The sequence below is a fragment of the Corvus moneduloides genome, chromosome 1, assembly GCF_009650955.1.
Source record: "Corvus moneduloides isolate bCorMon1 chromosome 1, bCorMon1.pri, whole genome shotgun sequence".
Classification (NCBI taxonomy): Eukaryota; Metazoa; Chordata; class Aves; order Passeriformes; family Corvidae; genus Corvus; species Corvus moneduloides.
This window is the reverse complement of record NC_045476.1, coordinates 153,890,653-153,909,394: the sequence shown is the minus strand read 5'-3', so window position 1 is coordinate 153,909,394 and position 18,742 is coordinate 153,890,653. Positions and strand designations below refer to the sequence as shown.

Below are 18,742 nucleotides of genomic sequence, written 5' to 3'. Positions count from 1 at the left end.
TTGATTCACTGCTTGCAAAATCCCAAAGGGCAAAAATGTAAAAATGGTTGTAGTAATTTCTGCAATCAGTTATTATTTTTTCCCCTGAGAAAATCCCTCTTCACCCTTTGGATCTCAGCTCTCTTCTTGAAGCAGACTTTGTTTCCTCAGCATATTAGAAAGCACAAGTTAGGCTTCTAAGAACAAATTCTACATTTGAAGGGAGCTGGTTGCTTTTGTAGTGTTAAATCCTGAATAAACAAACCAATTTTGGAACCAACCTTCCTTCCTTCCGAATTCCTTCCTTCCGAATTCCTTCCTTCCGAATTCCTTCCGAATTCCTTCCTTCCTTCCTTCCTTCTATGCAGCAATGTGACTAAGAGTAAGGCAGCCACACCTTTCAGATTGGAAGACCCTTTCGTCTAAGTGCTACCTCTTCACTGAATTTATCAGCCTTAGAGCAGGCCCTAAATAGCATGAGGCACTTAAAAGCAACTCTAAGATGCATGACAGAGAGTTTCAATTCTATTCCAGGACAGTATTTCCCACTAAGATACAGTTAGCACAGTGCTGGTACATGATAAGGGGGTTGGGATGTACAAAGACATGCCTGTGGCAGAGGGGCTGCCACACAGATTTGCAAGTAGCACCCAGTGAAGTGCCTGCTGAGGTCAGGCTGGTGAGTGACCCACCAACTGCCCTGCAAGCATTTGCAGGATGCAGCCATCAGTTGCATTTGATGATGACGTTGTCGGATTTCTCAGGTCAGCAACGTTGTGATGCACCACAAATAGCATTCAGTGCAGAAGATTACCCTGATTGGTGTAACAGATGACTAACTTCCTTGTAACTGAGATGTAACGTATTGTAGCACATCAGAAAGCATTGAAAGTAAAGCACAGCTGCTCTCAAGACATAACTCTTTCCAAGGTTACATGAAGCCACAGTTGATTTTGTTTATTTTTCTGTTCAGACTCTCCAAATGCAGGTTAGCTTTGAATTTCCAGATGTGTAATGTGGTAAAAAATGCCACGTGTTTTCATCTAGCATGCAGCTGTGCAGTGAGCACAGACATGATGTTAGAAATCTTGGTCACTGATGTGATTGTTCACTGATGACAAACGACACCATATAACTACTTGACAATCAACTGGTCCATTCACTGGTGAGTTCACCCGCTAAAGGGTCATCATCCTCTGTGATTCAGAAAGCTAGAAAGAGTCACAACCTATCCAAACTGAACTCTGGAGTCCAAATCTCATTCACTTTGGAAGACCCCTGCTTTAGCTCTGTGCCTGGACAATGTGACTTTTTAATGTCAGTATGCTTGAAGGACCCAGGGAAGATCTGTAACAGCGTAACAGTCCTGTGAGATCTGTTCAGCATGTCTACTCTGTGGGTTGTTTTGGATGCTGCTGTCCTGGCTGTGTGCTGGTGAGTTCTACAGCTAGGCATGGGTGCTGGAGAGGGAATGGTGCCTGACTCCCTCTAGGCTTCCCAGGAGGGCACCAGGGGCCACGGGAACTGGGAGGCTCATCCAGGAGCCACAGTTAAAGCAAGTCAGGTTAGACAAAGACAGTCTGCAGGGTTTTTGTGGCTGGTGCCTCACCTCTCCCAGTGAGTACTTTGCAACTTGAATTCTAAGATGTTATGGATATACTAAACAGTAGGCTGATTGTCATGGTAGCAGTCCTTTCTCAGGATGGTCACTGCTTTCCTTATGTGGCTCAAATAAAATCACCCACTTTTTTTTGATAGTGTACTGATTTATAATCAGACATTTTGTCCCAAAGTACAGACTCTGATCTCCTCCCCTCCTGAAGATATTCTTTGCACTCCAGAATCCCCCCTAAATTTTCCACTTCAGATGTCACATTTGGGAGCTGTACAATCACTCTGCATTTAAGCAGAGAAATCATCACAATAGTTGAGAGTTATTAACACAGGGAATTCACAACCCCTTGCAAATGCTGAGGGCAGGAGGGAACTAACACAGCCTTTCCAGCTTTCATAAAGAACAAACAGCTCACATGTCCAAAAAACTGTGTCTCTACAGCTGTGTTAGCTGAGCTAATCACATATATTCCTTTTCCTTGCAAGTCCTGAGAATACAATAGTTGTTTAGGTGATGGAGGAAAGACTATTTGTTTTTGCTGCTTATTTAGTTTATTTGCACTATGGTCACTAGTTAAAGTAAACTGAAACAAGAAGGGGAGGGGAGTTTCCTGTCCCTTTTTTTAAGACTCCAATGTGTGTCAACTTTTTAAACTTGTTACAATTAAGTGGTATTAAGAGTTTAAGGCAGAACATGAAGATTTGGTTTTTCTTCCACTGCAACTGATATGACTAATCACTTCAGATGAGACATTAATAATGTGAACTGGAGTATGCTGAAAAAGAATCAGTCATTAGGGCCAATGTTTTCAAATGTGTCTAGTAATTTTAGGTGGTGCCGTTTTTCATACTCAACTCACAATACTTGAAAGTGTTCAGACTTTGGGTGGGCAGCAGTGTATGTGATGTAATCTCTGTTTCTGATGTCCACATTTGAGGATTGATGCTGCAAAATTGGAGAAAATTCCTGTGAAGAGTTTAATAGGGAAAGCAAAATTCAAGCATGCAAGCAAAGCAAAACAAGGAATTCATCAACCACTTCCCATTGGCATGCTGGTTTTTATCCATCTCCAGTGAAACAGGGCTTTGTCATGATTAACAGTGATTTGGGACGACGAACACCATCACTCTGAATGTCTTCTGCTTCCTTTCCTCTTTCCACAGCTTTATATGCTGAGCATGATGCCACATGGTGTGGGATGTCCCTTGGATCAGTTAAGGTCAGCTGTCACAGCTGTGTCCCCTCCTAAGTCCTTGTCCATCCCCAACCTCCTCACTAGTGGGGTGGTGTGAGGAAAGGCCTTGACTCAGTGTCAGCACTGCTCAGCAATGACTAAGACATCCTTGAATTATCAACACTGTTTCCAGCACAAATCCAAAACACAACTCCATAACAGCTACTATGAAGAAAATTAATTCTATCCCAGCCCAAAGCAGGACAGTTCAAGAGGAGTCTACTTTTGGGAACCAAGTCAAAACCACTGGAAAAACTCAGTAGGGTGAAGTGTCTGTGTTGTTTTAAAGAATGAGAACTATGTGGTGTTTCTCTATGGGATATTTGTTAGTACATTCATACATATGGGATCTGAAGTAAATAAATTAGGGAAGGTACCCAAGTGGTGAGACTAAGCACTTAGCATAGCAAGGTCATATCCTTCTTATCCCATCATAACTGGTTCATTAGTTTTTATCTTTTTTAGTTTCGCAACTGAAGAATCACATCCTGTTGAATTAGAGTTTTAATTACATTGGTGTGAAACTAAGAACTCCAGGATTTGGCTATGGTTTATTATTTACATAGGTAAAAGTCTTTAAGTGCTGCATTTCTGAAGTGACAATTCTGAATGGCAAAACCACATAAAAGCACTAGGAGTGGTTTGTGACTTGGAGGGAAAAACGTAATTAGCAATTTTCCAGGCTGGATTCCCCCAGTGGAATCACTAATGTTGCAAATGAGCATTTATCCAATTCCAACTAAAACACCTTGGCAGTTGCAGAGAGTAAACAAAATTTTTATCACCCTTAGAAAAATGGATGTTATTTAAGTAACTATGAGCAAATTTTTTATGATCTGTCATGGGACAGCAGAAAAAAGAAAAGAACTAAGTTAACTTTGCACAAATGATCAGAATGAAGAACGTTGTGTGATTTTATAAGCACAGCAGGGAGACTTCACTAGATTCTTCGTCTTTGGCTAATAACAAAAATTATGCATTTTTTTACTAGCAGGTGTCCTTGACCTCAGTGAGCCTTAATTTGTAAACATCCTTTCTACAGCTGTGTGAGCTTTGAAGTGTCCAACTTCTCATCACTATCCAAGAGTTGACTTCAGAGATTTCTCCTGTTCATCTTTGGACTCACGCAGGAGCCCTGAAGTGCCAGTCAAGTTCTGTATTCTTGACTTGACATCCTCATCATTAGATTTGTGCTACAAAAAGGAGTAATTTTTCAGGGATTTCAGATTGTTGGAAGGCAGAGATGATATGAGATACTTAGATTTTCTGCAGTGTGTAATGTGAAAGTGGTTTCCAAATTGTTTTATTTAGTGTGTGCCATTCAGACCAATGATCCCCTTCATGTCTATGATCTAATTCACACCTGTCTCTTTTATAATGTCTTATACCACAGAGAGCAGCACCAATGTATTCCAAGTTCTTCTGCTTGCTCTGAAACACTTTTATTCTCAAATTCCTTTATGAATTAAGAGTGAGGAGGTATCACAGTTGTGCCTGATGAGGATGATTCCATGCCAACAACTAGACAGCTGAAAGAGTGCTACATTAGTATCTGTCTGATAGATGTACTTCCTTGAGTTTGGGAGCAAAGAACACATTGATTTTCTTCCGTAATGCAGGCATTGTGTTGAGAGTGATACATATCCAGGTCAGGAAGATGTTGAATTCTTTTTTCCTGCATCAGTCTTTTGTCTTTTCCACTTTAGAATTGGAGATATAGAGAAAATATTGTGAGCCTCATCACTGTCATTTGTGTCACCAGTGTATTCTTCATGAGGTGAAATACATTTTGAGGCACATATTTTTCTATACAATGCTTTTTGGGTTATTCATGACTGTATTATCACTAATGCAATCAAGGACAAAGAAGTAAAAATGGATCTGCCAATGCAATGGACTTCTACAACTACAGATTAACTTCTTGCCAACTGCATGTTGTAGCAGGTCTCAAAGTGGTTACTGAAGCAAAACCAGACTTCTAGTTTATACAGTTGTATTTTTGTCTAGCTTTGTGAGCAGCACAACTGATTCTGTATCCAGAAGCCAGCTGCTGTAGAGCTGGTAGGTCCCCTCCTTCCACCAGGATACACGCTAGTTTTTGAGCCACTTTGGGGGTTGTTGATTTTGAAATGTGGTGGCCCTCCAATCTCACTTCTATTTGCCAATCTAAAGTGAGGGCCATGGAAGTTGAAACATGGAGTCATTAGGATTGCTTTTATCACCTGTCTTGGATGCTGTCATCCCACCATTCTCCAGATTGTCTTCAAGAAGCATAATCTCAGTGGGAATCAGTATTGCATAGGATACAGTAAATTTGCAGCTTTGCTATGTGCTCATTTTCTCACTCTCTTCTTTTTAACCTGTCTTGGTAATAGATAATAAAATCCAAATCATTTGGTTTGCCAGAACTCTACTGCATAGCTGATCAGCAAAAAATAGCACAGAATCACAGAGTCATCCAGATTAGAAGAGGCATTCAAGATCATCCAGTCTAACTGTCAACCCAGCACCACTATCCCCAGGTGCCACATCCAGATGTCTTTTAACACTTCAAGAGGCAGTGACTCCACCACTTCCCTGTGCCTAATCAGTCCTGTAGTGAGAATGCCTAACCCACCACTGCCTAACCAGTCGTGAAGTGACAAACATTTTGCTAATAACTAATCTGAACCTCCCTGGCTGGGCTGTCTAGCTTGGTCTAGATAGTCTGGACTGCCTAAGTGTGACAGATTAGACAGTATCTGTAGTATATCAATTTATGTCAGATCACAACTGGAAGAGATTTGGCCTGCATCAGTAGAATTCCCCGTAAAATCATGAGCAGTTAGGAAATCACTTTGTGGAAACTGCCACCAGAAATTTAATCTATTACCAGTGCTGCACCACAACCACATTTACCCTGACAGAAGTTTCCTCTTTCTCCCTCCCTACCTGCCCAGTCACAGATCTAGAGGTCTGGGCTGTGATCAGGAAATCCCTGTGTGCTGCTCCTGTTCCTGGATCATGTTTTCTGGCCTCTGATCCCAGGTGTTGTTGACATCTGTTGGGCTGCACAGCTCTGAATTTGATTGGGATTGTTCTGATGGAAAACAAAGAAATCTGTTGAAGGGTTTTATACTCAGTGCTTTTGGGAAGGAAATTTTGGAATTAAAATTTGTGGGATGACTTTTTGAAAAGGCTAAATTAGTCTTACTTTTTTCCCAGTTACGTTACTTCACATTCTTGCTAATTCAACATACAATAAATCAAACTGGTGTACAATCATATCTCAAATCAGTTAAATTTGTAAAATGCCTATAGACATATACTTCCGTGTAGCAAGTCAAGTATGACTCTAAATGGTCTAATGCATTCTGCATAATGAACTTCAGAAACAGATCTAAGAGAAACACTCTTGTGGGACTGTCTGGTACTGTAGCCAGATACTCCACCTGGAATGTGGTCAGGCAGCTTGGATAATGTCGTATTTTCAAGGTTGTAAGTGGTGGACTGAGAGCAGATGTGTCATGTTGTTTTGATGCTGAACTGTGCTAAAACCAGTCTGACTCCTTAACTGTGGCAGATATGGTGAAGTACCCTTGTGTAAAAATGCTGAGCTGCCTGGAGACGTATGACTGACACTCAGCCACTTTATACTATAAAGATCCAGTCCCACTTTCAAATGGACAGGTTCTTCTGACATATCCCTTCTTGGAGTGTGTGTGGGGATCCTCCCTTGATTGGGGATGCCTCAAAGTTACTTCAGAGTTTGAGTGAAAGAGATTTTGTCCACAGTCATTGGCATTGGTGACTTATATCAATCTCTAATAATTGTTTCTTTTTGCTTAATATAATATTATATTTATATTTATAGCTTTAATATAATTGGTTTGTTACAGTGCATTTTACTGTCCTATACTGTGCTATACTCATAATTTTAGCTTCTGTACTCTGTAGCAAATAATTCTGATACAGATCTTTTGTCTAATCATTTATCATAATAGATTATCCATTTATATATAAATATATGTGGTTTTGACATCCTTATACCTGCAGGACAAAGTTGTACAAAGGCTCAATCACACCTCTATAATTCCTTAGACTTAAACCAGTGACAGTCTGGGGCTAAGATTGGATCCAGCTGCCCTCAGGCTCCTCTCTGAGAAGGAGTTTAGAAAGCAAGGGAGTCCCTTCTGCACCTTGTGACTCAACAGGAGGGCTTCTCTAACAAACTCTCTGAAGCTCCCACGTCGCCCATGACAGGTATGTAGATGTAAGGTTGTAGTAGTCTGTTAAACGTTTGAGATTCAAAATGTTTAAATTTAATTTTTCTGTTGATTTGTGTATTCAAATTTTGAGTAATTCTTTAATGCATTTCAGATGTAATGTCAGAAAATATGGAGAAGGATATTAACATGAAGATTTGCGAGGTTTTAACAAAATACTTAAAAAAACCAGAAAAGCTGTAGGCTGCTAGAGTGTAATGAAGGTTCATCCTTCAGTTCATAAAGTTCTGTGGGAAAATGAGTCTGTGAGTACAAAGAAAGTATATCTCTAAGCCCATGTTCCAGAAAACACATGTTGGTATTTTAGCAATTCTGACAGAAACCATGACATCATTCTTGCAGGGCAAAGCAGTATTTGTAACCTCTTCACACAGGCTGTCCCTGGAGGTTCCATTTTCTTCATTGTTTAATTTGAACAAAATACACTGCACCAAGTTAATATTTTTTTTTTTTTTTTGGTTTGTTTTCCTTCTGGGATCATATGGTGCTTCTCCTTGTGAGATACCCAGTGAACGTCATTTAGCAAATAAGATATGGAAATTTTTTCAAGACTTTCCATGAACTTTCTATATAGTCACTAGTAATTAACATGATTTTCCACTATAATATTTTTGATGAAATTGAGTACTCTGTTTCATGATATTCATCTTTCAGCTGGGCTGAATTTGGCTTTCCCTTTCTACTGAACAAGCATCACTGAAGTTTTGTCTGTACTGCAGCCCCATCTGCCCCTGGATCTGCATGACTGGCAATTCGTACTCAGGTGAAGTTATGCTGGTTACAAGAGTTTTCCCAGTGGGTATAACTCATGTATTTCATCCTGACTAATTTCATCCATATAAAAGTTTGTTATCTAATCGAAGTTTCTGCTATAATCTGTGAAGACTGTAAGGCTCATTTAGAGAACAATTTATCCTATCATAATGTTGAAGTGTCTAAAATAAGCTGTGTGCTGACTGTATTTCTCTACATTCACTCAGTGTGAAGGACATCCAGAGGGCTGGTTTTATCTGAGCATCCACATTGAAATGACTGAAGTTAAGTCAGGAGTTCTGAGGGTTGAAGCCCAGACTACATGAATTGCTCAATCCATGATTAAATACAAACATTTTATGTTTGTTAAGACACACTCAGTACTTCTACCTATTTAAGCCACCTTCCATTCTGTGGGTCCTGTTTGTAACTGATTGCCCCCAAATGAATTGAATACAAGCCTGCTAGAAATGCTCTGTCTGCCCCCCAGGATCCCTGCTCTGTCCTGGATCTTCCTCACACTTTCTCCTCTGTATGTCAGTCTGGATGTGGCCAGGCAGTGGAAGCACAGTGCAGACTCTCCTTTGATGGTGCTACAGGAAACCTGCATGTGCAGTCCAGCTTGCACCATGTCTGATCAAGAACACCATGTTTTATTACATGGGCTCTAACATGTGCAGCAATACAGCATGTAAATATAAAAAGTGTACTCAGCTTCTAGGCAAACCCTTAGATGGTGCATCATGGCTGATTAGTGAAAGCGTTGCATTTACATCTTCTTGACAACATGTTCTTACTTACTACACTGGAATGAAAGGGTAGATCCAGCCTTCACATGTGGGGTACATATGCTGTAAAAAGGGCAATTTTGCTGAATCGGCTTAGTTGAGTAAATTGCAAAGGCATGACGCTGATTATCTAAATGAGAACACTAGCCTGAAAATTAATAATGTAACTTTACAGGCTCATTTGCTGCCCAGGTGAATTTCACTAGAAGGGATTCAAGCAGTGAAAGTGCACGTGCATGTGATATATAAAATGCACCTGTTCAAATAATGTTTCTTTTCCTAGATGTTATATTACTGAGGCATGGAATAATTTCACTTTTAAAAATCCTACCCCAATTTAAATGCCTCCCCCCTGCACCCTGCTCTCCTGTTGATCTTAATAAAAATGTCTTCATTGAGGGAACTGGTTATTAGGGGAACAAATAAACTGCCCATAGTCAGGTGTACATATAAAGCACTTTTCATCCATACATCTCAAAGCAGTTTGCAGTAGGAGGGCATGTATCATATTTTGCATATGGTGAAACCAGAAATTCAGAGACTCAAGAAGAAAGTCATCCTAAAAGACTTTAAATAAAGTGCTGCATTTTTTTCCTAGCATTTTTTTAATGTAGTAGGTGTAATGTCTGTGAACAAATGCGATTGTGTAAACGGAGCCCCTTTAATGTGTGGTATGTACAGCCAGTACTGGGAGGGGTAAGTGACACAGGAAAGAGGGAATGGTTTTTGCTTAACTTTTGATTACTGTGAGTTCAGTGATACAATCTGTTCCTTCCTCCTTCAATTCCTCTTTACGATTAGCACACAAAATTATTAAAAACAAATATATTGCTGTAAGAAGCCCATAGGAATAAAAGGGTAGTAGAATAAATTATTATTCCTCTTGATCTTCAAAAATAGGTAATGCTAAAATTTTATTGCTGCATGTTCTTTTATCAGTCTTTGTTGGAAATTGGAATGCATCACATACATTTTGAGTGATGGGTGTTAGTCCATTTCATTAAGGTTTTTATTGTTTTCCTCCTCAGGGCTGATACCTCACATTTCTGAAAGTTGAAGGATCATCTCTGCATGCTGAAAAGGCCCTATTTTATTGCCTGTCCCAGGCTGGTAAAACAGCAGACACATGTGAGTGGATCCATCTGTGGGAGGACAGGTGGAGGGGAAATGGGAAGTCTCTGCTTGTTCTTACACAATGATTTGTTTCAGTTGCCACACTGTTAAATAAACGGCCTATGCACCAAGCAGGGATCTCACTTATACAAGGAGGCTTTTCTTTGAACCCTTTCAGGTGGGAAGGTTTTCTAGTACAAGGCTCTTATTTAATGTTCACATTGCCCAAAGGCCTCAGTCAGCACCTCTATGCAAACCTCATAAGATGTAATCCCTGCCTTAAACACTTCATGGTCTGGGCACACAGCAGTGCTGGACATGGAGTGAGCCAATGGATGTCACCAAGGTGACAGCTGCCTGTCTTACTAGGTCCAGTCACTTCTTTCATTAATTCAGTGATCTTATGTATTTACTTTTGATCTCTGGTGTCTGGCAGGGAAAGGGCAGGAGGCTAGAAACATCAAGAATGAGGACATGGAGCAGGAGGGCACTGCCAGTGGGAGGCAGAAAATGAGGAACAACATGGGAGAGATTAGAACAGAAACCATTCTGCCAGAAAAATAAAATCCCTATTAATTTTCAGGTTTCCACCACTTGTTTTCAGAGGCAATGACATCTACTGGAGTAGAGAACAAAGGAGGTAGATATCTTTCTTCAATCTTTTCTTCAGTTCTTACTGGTTATAAATTTTCTGCTTCCTCCTTCTTGACGGTCTGAGGTCTAAAGTCTTATGGGAAGGTTGTGAAGAGCTAAGAGAGAATCCAGAAGAGAAAAATGGTTAGTCTTGTAATACTACAGGAACCAGAACATCTTCAGAGACCTCATGACCTAGAGCTAGTTGGGTTAATTGTTAAGTTTAGGGCCTCTGGGACATGCAAGCAGCTTTATGTTTACTCATTAAAGCACATTATGACCCATTGATTTACTACTTCATCAGAAATTTTGTCTTCTGCCTATAATATGACATCTCTCTTGCACATCTTCCATGAGAAATGATGCTGAGAGGTTTGGGCACATAGAACAAAGAGAGATAAAGGGAGCTGAGATGGTGACATGGCTCACACCAACCTGAACCTGGAAGCCACTGCCCAGCCCTGACTCCTCTGCTGAAGAGACAGCACACCTGTAGATATTGTCTCCAGAGCTGTCTGGAGCACGCACATGCAGCTGGTTAGGGAACAGGCACAGACATCTGGAGGGAGGGGAGGCTGCCAGCCCAGCCCAGCCCAGCCCAGCCCAGCTCAGCTCAGCAGCTTTACGCTGAGGCCTGTGAAACCTGGTTAAGGTGGCCCACACCAGTGCTCCCAGATGATGTTCATGCCTCGAGGGTGGTCTTTTCCTGACTCTGCACCCCCACCACAGAGCAGAGCACAGCTTGGAATCATCTGCTCCAGTCCTTAAAGGGCAGCCAGAGCAAGTGGGATTTGGTCTGGGAACACAGTTCACCTCTTGGCTTTCTCTTTTTTCCCTTTTTCTCTCTCCCTAGGCAGGAACTTTATTGGAGGCAAGTAAGTGGTGAGGGAAAATAGTGAAGACAGTGCAGTGGCTCATATAAGGAGCTCCTTCATTATGGTATTGCTGAAAAATGTTACTGAAGTGGTGCACTCCGGGGGGTATACAAGGATAAGGATCTTAGCTGGAAGTCTGCTTCCTTACTGCTTCCCAGAAATTAACAGAATTTATGCAATAATCAAGTACATTCAGTACCATATGTCAGAACCTATCATAACATGCAGAAAAGGGGGCCTTGTTATGCTTCATGCCGCACTCTCTGAAGCATTTCAGTTCAACACCTTTCTTTGCTTATTCACATCACATCAGAGAAAGAGAAAAACGCGATGTCAGCCCGGGGCCAAAAGTTACTGGCGTTGGTTTCTGTACAGTTCTTTCATGTGGTGAGGGTGTGGTGACCTATTGGTGGAAACACCCTGACAAACCTTGAAGAAATGAGTTCTGCCTTGGACACAGATCCCATTTTCTCCCTCCCCTTTCCCATGTGCATGACTCAAGTATAAAAAAGTACCTGAACACTGGTAAGGTGGTGGTTGCCTGTGAACTTTCCCTGTACAGTGCTGGCTTCTGAAACTGCCTTGGGTTTCATGATGGTCTGTCTGGGTTCTGTTAGACCTTTGACTCTCATGTTGAGCAGCATGTTTTTTAGAAAGTGCTGGGCAGTCTGCAATAGCCAGGAGTGCCTTTAGCTCCTCTGATATTTTTAAAGTTATTAGAGGAGCTGCTTTGTCAGGAAACTCCAAACACGCAATGCAAAAGGAATTATAATTAGGCTCTTCTTTGCTGGTAGCAGTTCTGGATGTTAGGATCACATCTGGGTTATTCCATAGTAAGACAGTGTAATCTGGTTTTATGGGGTTTATAAACTCTTAATTTGTAAAAGCATATCTCTGTGTTACCCAAGCAGCAAACCACCCGAGAATCTGTGTAGACCTGGTTTATGGTACATCACAGAGACTGAGTTCATTGTGGCCAGAAAGAAGAGGCTGAAGGTAGTGATGCTCAAAAGATGACTTCTGGACGATCCTTCCACTTCATTTGGCATATAAAGTTTTTAAAACGGAAACAGATTTTACTTCAAAAATTATTTTTGTCCTTGTTGGAAACATCACCTACTTAAATTCTGCTAAATAATTCCCCTCCATGACGTGATCTTGGATCCTCAGGCCAAGCTGTTTGTGCTCAGACTGCTCTGGACATTTGATTCTTCCAGAGCACCATCCCCTCGGCTTTGCATTTGACTCTGCATCTCCAGTGGGCTCCACGTGGTGTCCTGTAGGGCAAAATTTTGATTTTGCTTTTTCCTTTTTTTGTTTTCCTGCTCCCAGTGTGAAGTTTCCATGACAGTGACGTGCTACAGCCTACCAGAAACACGTTATGGGATGTAAATGACAGTCTGCAGTGCATGCCCCGGGATGTGACATGAAGGTGCCCAGCCAGCTGGAGAGCTCTGCAGGACCTTGTAAGGCACAGGGAAATGAACCTGCTGCAGCCTCATCCACTGTAGGACCATGATTCAGAGGGAACTTTAGTTTCAACTATTTCCATATCTACAAGTTCCATGCTTTTTTTTCCCTGGCTGTTTAACTGTAAAAGAGTAAACCAGCATTTAGGCATTTTGGCAGTTTGGGATACAAAAAGGAATGGGGGAGCTCTTAGTTACTTAGAGAGCAAGTAGAGTGATATGAGTACACCTATCCTGTGCAAGATCTCAGACATCCTGCAGGTGAGAGCTGCCTTGAGCTGCCATATCCCCTGTGCAGCAGTGCCTGGGAATCCCCTTGAAAGTCAAATGGGAGTGGCAGGATCCCTTAGTCCCACTGCTCTGGCTGCCTGGTTTCTGCCTTCAGTGGTAGCTCTGGGTACACACTGTCACGGGTGTTCCCTGTGGATGGTACCCAGCATAACTGGGTGTTTGTGCTCAATATAAAGATATAAACCCAGACATATTCGGCCAGAGCAAATAGAATTCTAGTCTGGTATTTTATCTTGGATGGTGCCACATGGATTCACCTAGGAAAATACAAAATATGACAAAAATTGAGAGATAACCTCTCAAATGTCATTCCAGTCTTCTCCTATTTGCTCATCATCCTGCCAAGCCAGAGACACCATCTGTATATTTAATTGCCCTGAGAGATGTCTTTTCTATGAATTTCTCCAGCCTCCTTTTAGAAAGCTGAGGTTTTCTGGCACCTGTTAGGAGGATGGTGAAGAGCTCCACAGATTAAACAGATTTTGGTGTGAGTAAAAATGTTCTTTGTTTGGTCCGAACCCGCTTCCAGCTAATTGCATTTTAGATCCCCTATGTCCTGTTTGTTTTCAAGAGTGGATGTATATTCAACCTGCCTTCATCCTCTCCCTGATCTTGTAGAGCCCCATCAAATTCCCTTCTGATTGTCTTTTTCCAGAGTGAAGACTACCACCTCTTAGGCATTGCTTGTACAGAAGTTGTCCTGTGTATCTTGAATGCCTTTCATTATCTTTTTTATCATTTTCTGAACATTCCCCAGTCTATTATACCTTTCTGTGGCTGGAGACCACATGACACAGCTTTCAGGACACTGATGCATAGACACACACAGGGCCAGATTGATGAATTCTGTGCTTTCCCTTTTCATAATAATTTTGAAGACTTGGTTTTCTTTACAACAGACCATGGCACTGAGATAATACTTCCATGGAACTACCCAGTTATAAAGCAAGCTGCTGTTTGCTCTCAAGAATTGTGAAATTTCTGCCATCAGTTCTAATTATTTTAAAATGTTAATTACAAAAAATTGACACAGGAGATATTAGATAATTCTCTAGAAAATTCACATTTCTTGTACAGTAGAACAAGGTAACTCGGGTAGGAAAGAAAATGACCAATTCTAATCAGTCATCACTGAAAAACTACAAATTGCTGGAGTGCAGATACCTCAGCCAAGTTAATCAAGCAGCAGTTAATCAAAATGGATTTCCCTAATCATATTTCTGTCTTCTTTTTCTATGAATATAAACTTTTGAAATTATTTGACTTGAAAAGGGGTGGTCTCTGTGGTATTAAGATGTCAACTTATGACACATGGTTTTCCAACAAAGGCTCTTTGTTTTCAACAGATGTACAGAAAGTAGAGAAAAATAAACTCACAGACACTGGTCGTAGAAGTGGGTAAAATATCTCTTCAGAACCCTTTGTCAGAAACCCTGAACTCAGAAGTCTTACTTCTCCTATTCCTGCTTTTCACACTCCTGCCATGTCAGGCCATATGAGGATACTTGATGGTGGGCTGTATTTCCCTGTATTTTAAAGAAACTTTCATTTCTTGGTGATGGGAATACCTACCCTGCACATTTCATGACAAGAAACTTTTCTTCAAGGGTGGCCGTGCTGCTCTGTTTGTGTCACGGATGAAGACAGAAATTGTTTTGGAGGGCAAGTATGATCCAGCAGTGTTTATTTGGGCTCAGAGGCCAGAAGCACCAGAGCTAGATTTCACTCAGTGAACTGAAGACCACTTAAAAGCCTCTGGTGATTCAAGCTTCCCTGGGAGCTGCACAAGATAATTCAGGGTGTTTCCCAGGAGGAAGTTTGCCAGAGCTGCTTGGTTAATGCAAGTGCCAGGGGCTACATGGTGCCCTCAGTCCTCAGGTCTGCCGTGGGGACACCCATGCAGCTGGGGCCCTCTGGGGTACATCCATCCACTGCTGCAGGCTCAGTGCTCTCTGCCTGCTCTCTGCCAGCTGGGGACAGAGCAGGAAGCTGAGCAGCCGCATTAACAGCATGCTCAACCTGAAGCAATAGTGCCCTGCTGAGAAATAAGGTATAATAACTGTGAGCCAGCACTAAGATAATGCAGCCATGGGGCTTCTGGGTGCAGCTGGTTCGCAGCACACATGGGGCAGACACAGCTGCTGCCATTCTTTGTATGAAAGGATCTCCAAAGAGCTCAAAATTAGCTAAAGCTCATTGTAAGAGCTCTGATCACAGCTAGTTATAGTCTGGCTTTGAAAGAGCTCTGCTAGTTTTAGCTCAGAATCTCTGGACACTGAGACTCTGTTCAGACAATTTCAACCTTTCCTAGGGATACAGGGTCCTGTTATCTTCTACCCACAGGACAAAGTTCTGCTGAGGAGTTATGAGTCATGTCTGTACGTGGGTTAAGTCCACAGGTATCTGCTTCACAGCATCAGTTTGTGCCATAAGAGTTTTGCTCTCTTCCCTGTTAGATATTATCTCCACTGCAAGAACAGGTAAACTGAGGCAGGAGGAGTAGTTGGAATGGGAAATCAGTCTGACAAAAGGTGAATTTATCTTGGATAACCCTGACTTTTCTCTTATATTTGAGGCTCTTTACTGAACACAAGAAGAATAAGGCTAAATGGACCACTTGAACTCACTTGTAGGTCTACTTTGGTCAGATACATTATCACTAATATTGCTGTTAATATACATTAGTACATCAGGGGTGCTCTTAGGATGTGTTTAGTTATGAAAAACAAAGTCCCTGTTACAGGGATCTCAGAATCTCAGCCCCGGTTCTGCCTGAGAACCTGCGCAGAGAGAGGCAGTGCCTGCCTAGGGAGCTGCATTTACCTGGAACTGGCACATGTGGACTCAGAGAGGAACTGGTTGGTGGTTACAGTCCCATCAGGAAGATCTTGAAAGACAGGTGCTGAGAAGAGGCAAATACTGTCTGTGAAGACAAATAGGTAGGAAATGTGTGGGCAAGTGAGGAGCATTTGCACATCTAGCACAGCTACAGCAACCTGCTCTGTGGCTCCTCAGTGCTCTTTGTGCAAGGTTTTCTGAGCAGTTTGGAAGCTTTCTAGGTGCTAAATTTATCAATTTGTGTTCTAGAGATAAGTTAATGCAATCTATGAAGCACTGTATGGTTTCCTAGGTGTTTTGAAAAAGCAATCTGTACGTTTAAACACTTATAAAAAGTACTTTAATTCAAGATATCTCCAGTGCTGGTGGCTTTCTATGGAAAACTCATGTTGAGAGCCCAGAAAGTATGGTAGTATCCAAAATTATCACCCATATTTGCAATACTGGCTTAGGAAGTTCTGGATATGGTTACATAGCAAGTCAGTGGCCAAGGTGGGAACCAGTCTTGGTGTAAGCAGCAAACTGACTTTCTACATGGGACATGTTCTGCAAAGCGCAATTGCCATTTTGCATCCCTACTTGGAAGCTGGCCTCTTAGGGGAAAAGAGACTTGGAGGGTTACAGACCCTGTCTCTTCTGCCCTTCTTTTCCCCAAGTATCAACCAGCCCCAAGTGCCTTTTCCCTTTTTTGTGATGTGACTGCACTGGCCAGCTTCTCCCCACTGCTGAGGGGAGGGTCACATTGCACCATGTTCCTTTGCACACCCGAGGGACTTTTATTCCAGCTGCTGAGACCTGCAGCCAGGCTTTTGTGCACATGGGTCCAGCCTCATTTCTCTCACCTGTGCAAACCTTTAAAGAGGCAGAGCTGAGAAAGGTGGCTCACAGGGGGCAGGAGTGAGGATGACATGTCCAGGACATGACTCTCCTGCTAGCAAGCTCTAGCCAGGTGTGTTACACCTTTCTGGAGGTAAGGAAAAGCCCAGCTGGAGTCTAGGTTGGTCAGATTGTCCCCAAGCAAACGAGTACGACTGAGAAGGATCATGTAGTGCATGTTTGTAATTGATTCAGCACTATTGTGTGACAAAACACAATAGCTTTGTATGAGGCTTTAATATAAATCTCTTGCACTAGCAGAGCCTAGTAATTGAATCAATATACAAGCAAGGCTGGAGAAGCATGATGAAGAAGTTTGGTTCCAGGTTAAATGTGAAACAGATGTTCCTCAACACTCTCCCCCTTCCCACCCTGCTGCCTCCCCTTTTGTCCCTGCCAACTTCAGGCATGAAGCACTCCTACTTTAAAAAGAGAAAGAAGTAGAAAAAAAAGGAAAACCAGAAAGAGATTGCATTATTCTTTGGCCATGTTAGCAATGAGTTGATGATTTTGATAGCAAGGAATCACATTTGTCAGGGGAAGTGGCAGTGACTTTAAAAGTATTGGGAGAGGGTGAGTATCCTGGATGTGAGGTAATGAAGGAGGCAGACACAGCCTCCCAGAAACTGTTCCCTTCACCCAAAGTTTCAGAAGGGGCTGGAGGAACCAATGATGGCTGTGTCCAGCATCACAGCAGCAACATGAAGAGACCAGGCTCTCCAGGTCCTGCAGACCTTCCCAGTTCCAGGATAACACCAGATCATGGAAGAGGAGCAAAAGTGGAGTCTTCTGGCATGCAGATCTCCTGTGGATCTACCAGGAAGTGCCGGGGGCTGGGCTCACCCAACAGAAGATGGATTCTGGCACAAGTCTGGTGATGCCCCTGCCCAAAATAGGGGAAGAGGCATAGAAGGAGGTGGAAAACATCAGTGGTTTGGGGGATTTTAGTGCCCATTTGAGAGGGTGCAAGCAGAAGAAACTGACCTCCATGTCTGCACCCAGGCGTGTGCTAGGACACCTGAGTGTCATGTTTTGAGAATCCAAACATCCCTTTCCAGAACAACCCATGTTTTATCAGTCATCTCAATCTTGAAAATATTTAATTAATCTCCTTATTTGGATTAAAATACCCTACATGACAATGTATACATTAGTCTTCTGGTATTAATGATTTTTCTGGTATTTTCTTCAGCTAGAAAATCAGCCATTTTACTGAATAAAAATATCATATTTGTTTTTTATATTCAACCTTTCTTAGAAACATATTGTATTTTTTCTTTCCTTTCAGTCACTTAAATACCTTTTCTTCATGTTTTTCCTCCTATAAGCATAACATACCATTGAAGTCAGAGTAACAAATCTATAGTTTTTCAGATCATACGTCTTTTATTTTTGAGCACTTGCAAGAGGTTTCCTTCTCTCCAATCAATTTCAGTGTCCTTAATCTGTAAAGGCATCAAACTCTACTTGATGATGGACCAGTACTTTGATAATTTTTCTGTGTTTTTCTGTGGAGACTATTAGCCCTCTCCACACCCAGTTGGAGTTTATCAAAAGGTTTGGACTGTCTGTTCTTGATATAGATCTTTCCTTTTCCATCCAAGTGCTTGATCAATTATTCTGACTTTCTCATCATGCTACGTATCAACAATCATATTGAAAATTGAGGCAAAGTTTCATTTAATTTCCCAGAGTTAAAATAATCTTTTGTCTCAATCTCGAGCCATACTACTACACTGTTTCTTGTTTTTCTTCCCTTGTTTTAATTTTTTTTTAATCTGTATGGAAAATAAAGCTTTTATTTTTTATTTTAGCATTTCTGGAAGATCTTGTTTACCTTGTGTTTTAACAAAAGTTGTTGTGCTTGTGGAGCTCTGCTTCTGCCATCCTGCACACACACAAAAAAAGTGTTAACCAGTTAACAAGAGATTTGAAGTCATGAACCACAGTTTCTAAAAACCAAGGACACAGAAAAATCCAACTTGAAGTATTTCAGATACAATCTTGAAAACC

General features: G+C 41.6%; 1 long non-coding RNA gene across 1 annotated transcript; it reads left to right on the top strand.

The window, feature by feature from the left end:
- The first annotated feature begins 6,887 nt into the window (after positions 1-6,887).
- On the top strand, positions 6,888-18,451 carry LOC116455066. Its single transcript, XR_004244293.1, has 4 exons — positions 6,888-7,070; positions 7,748-7,856; positions 9,663-9,762; positions 12,588-18,451. It is a non-coding gene; the product is annotated as an uncharacterized LOC116455066 (long non-coding RNA).
- Positions 18,452-18,742: the final 291 nt, after the last annotated feature.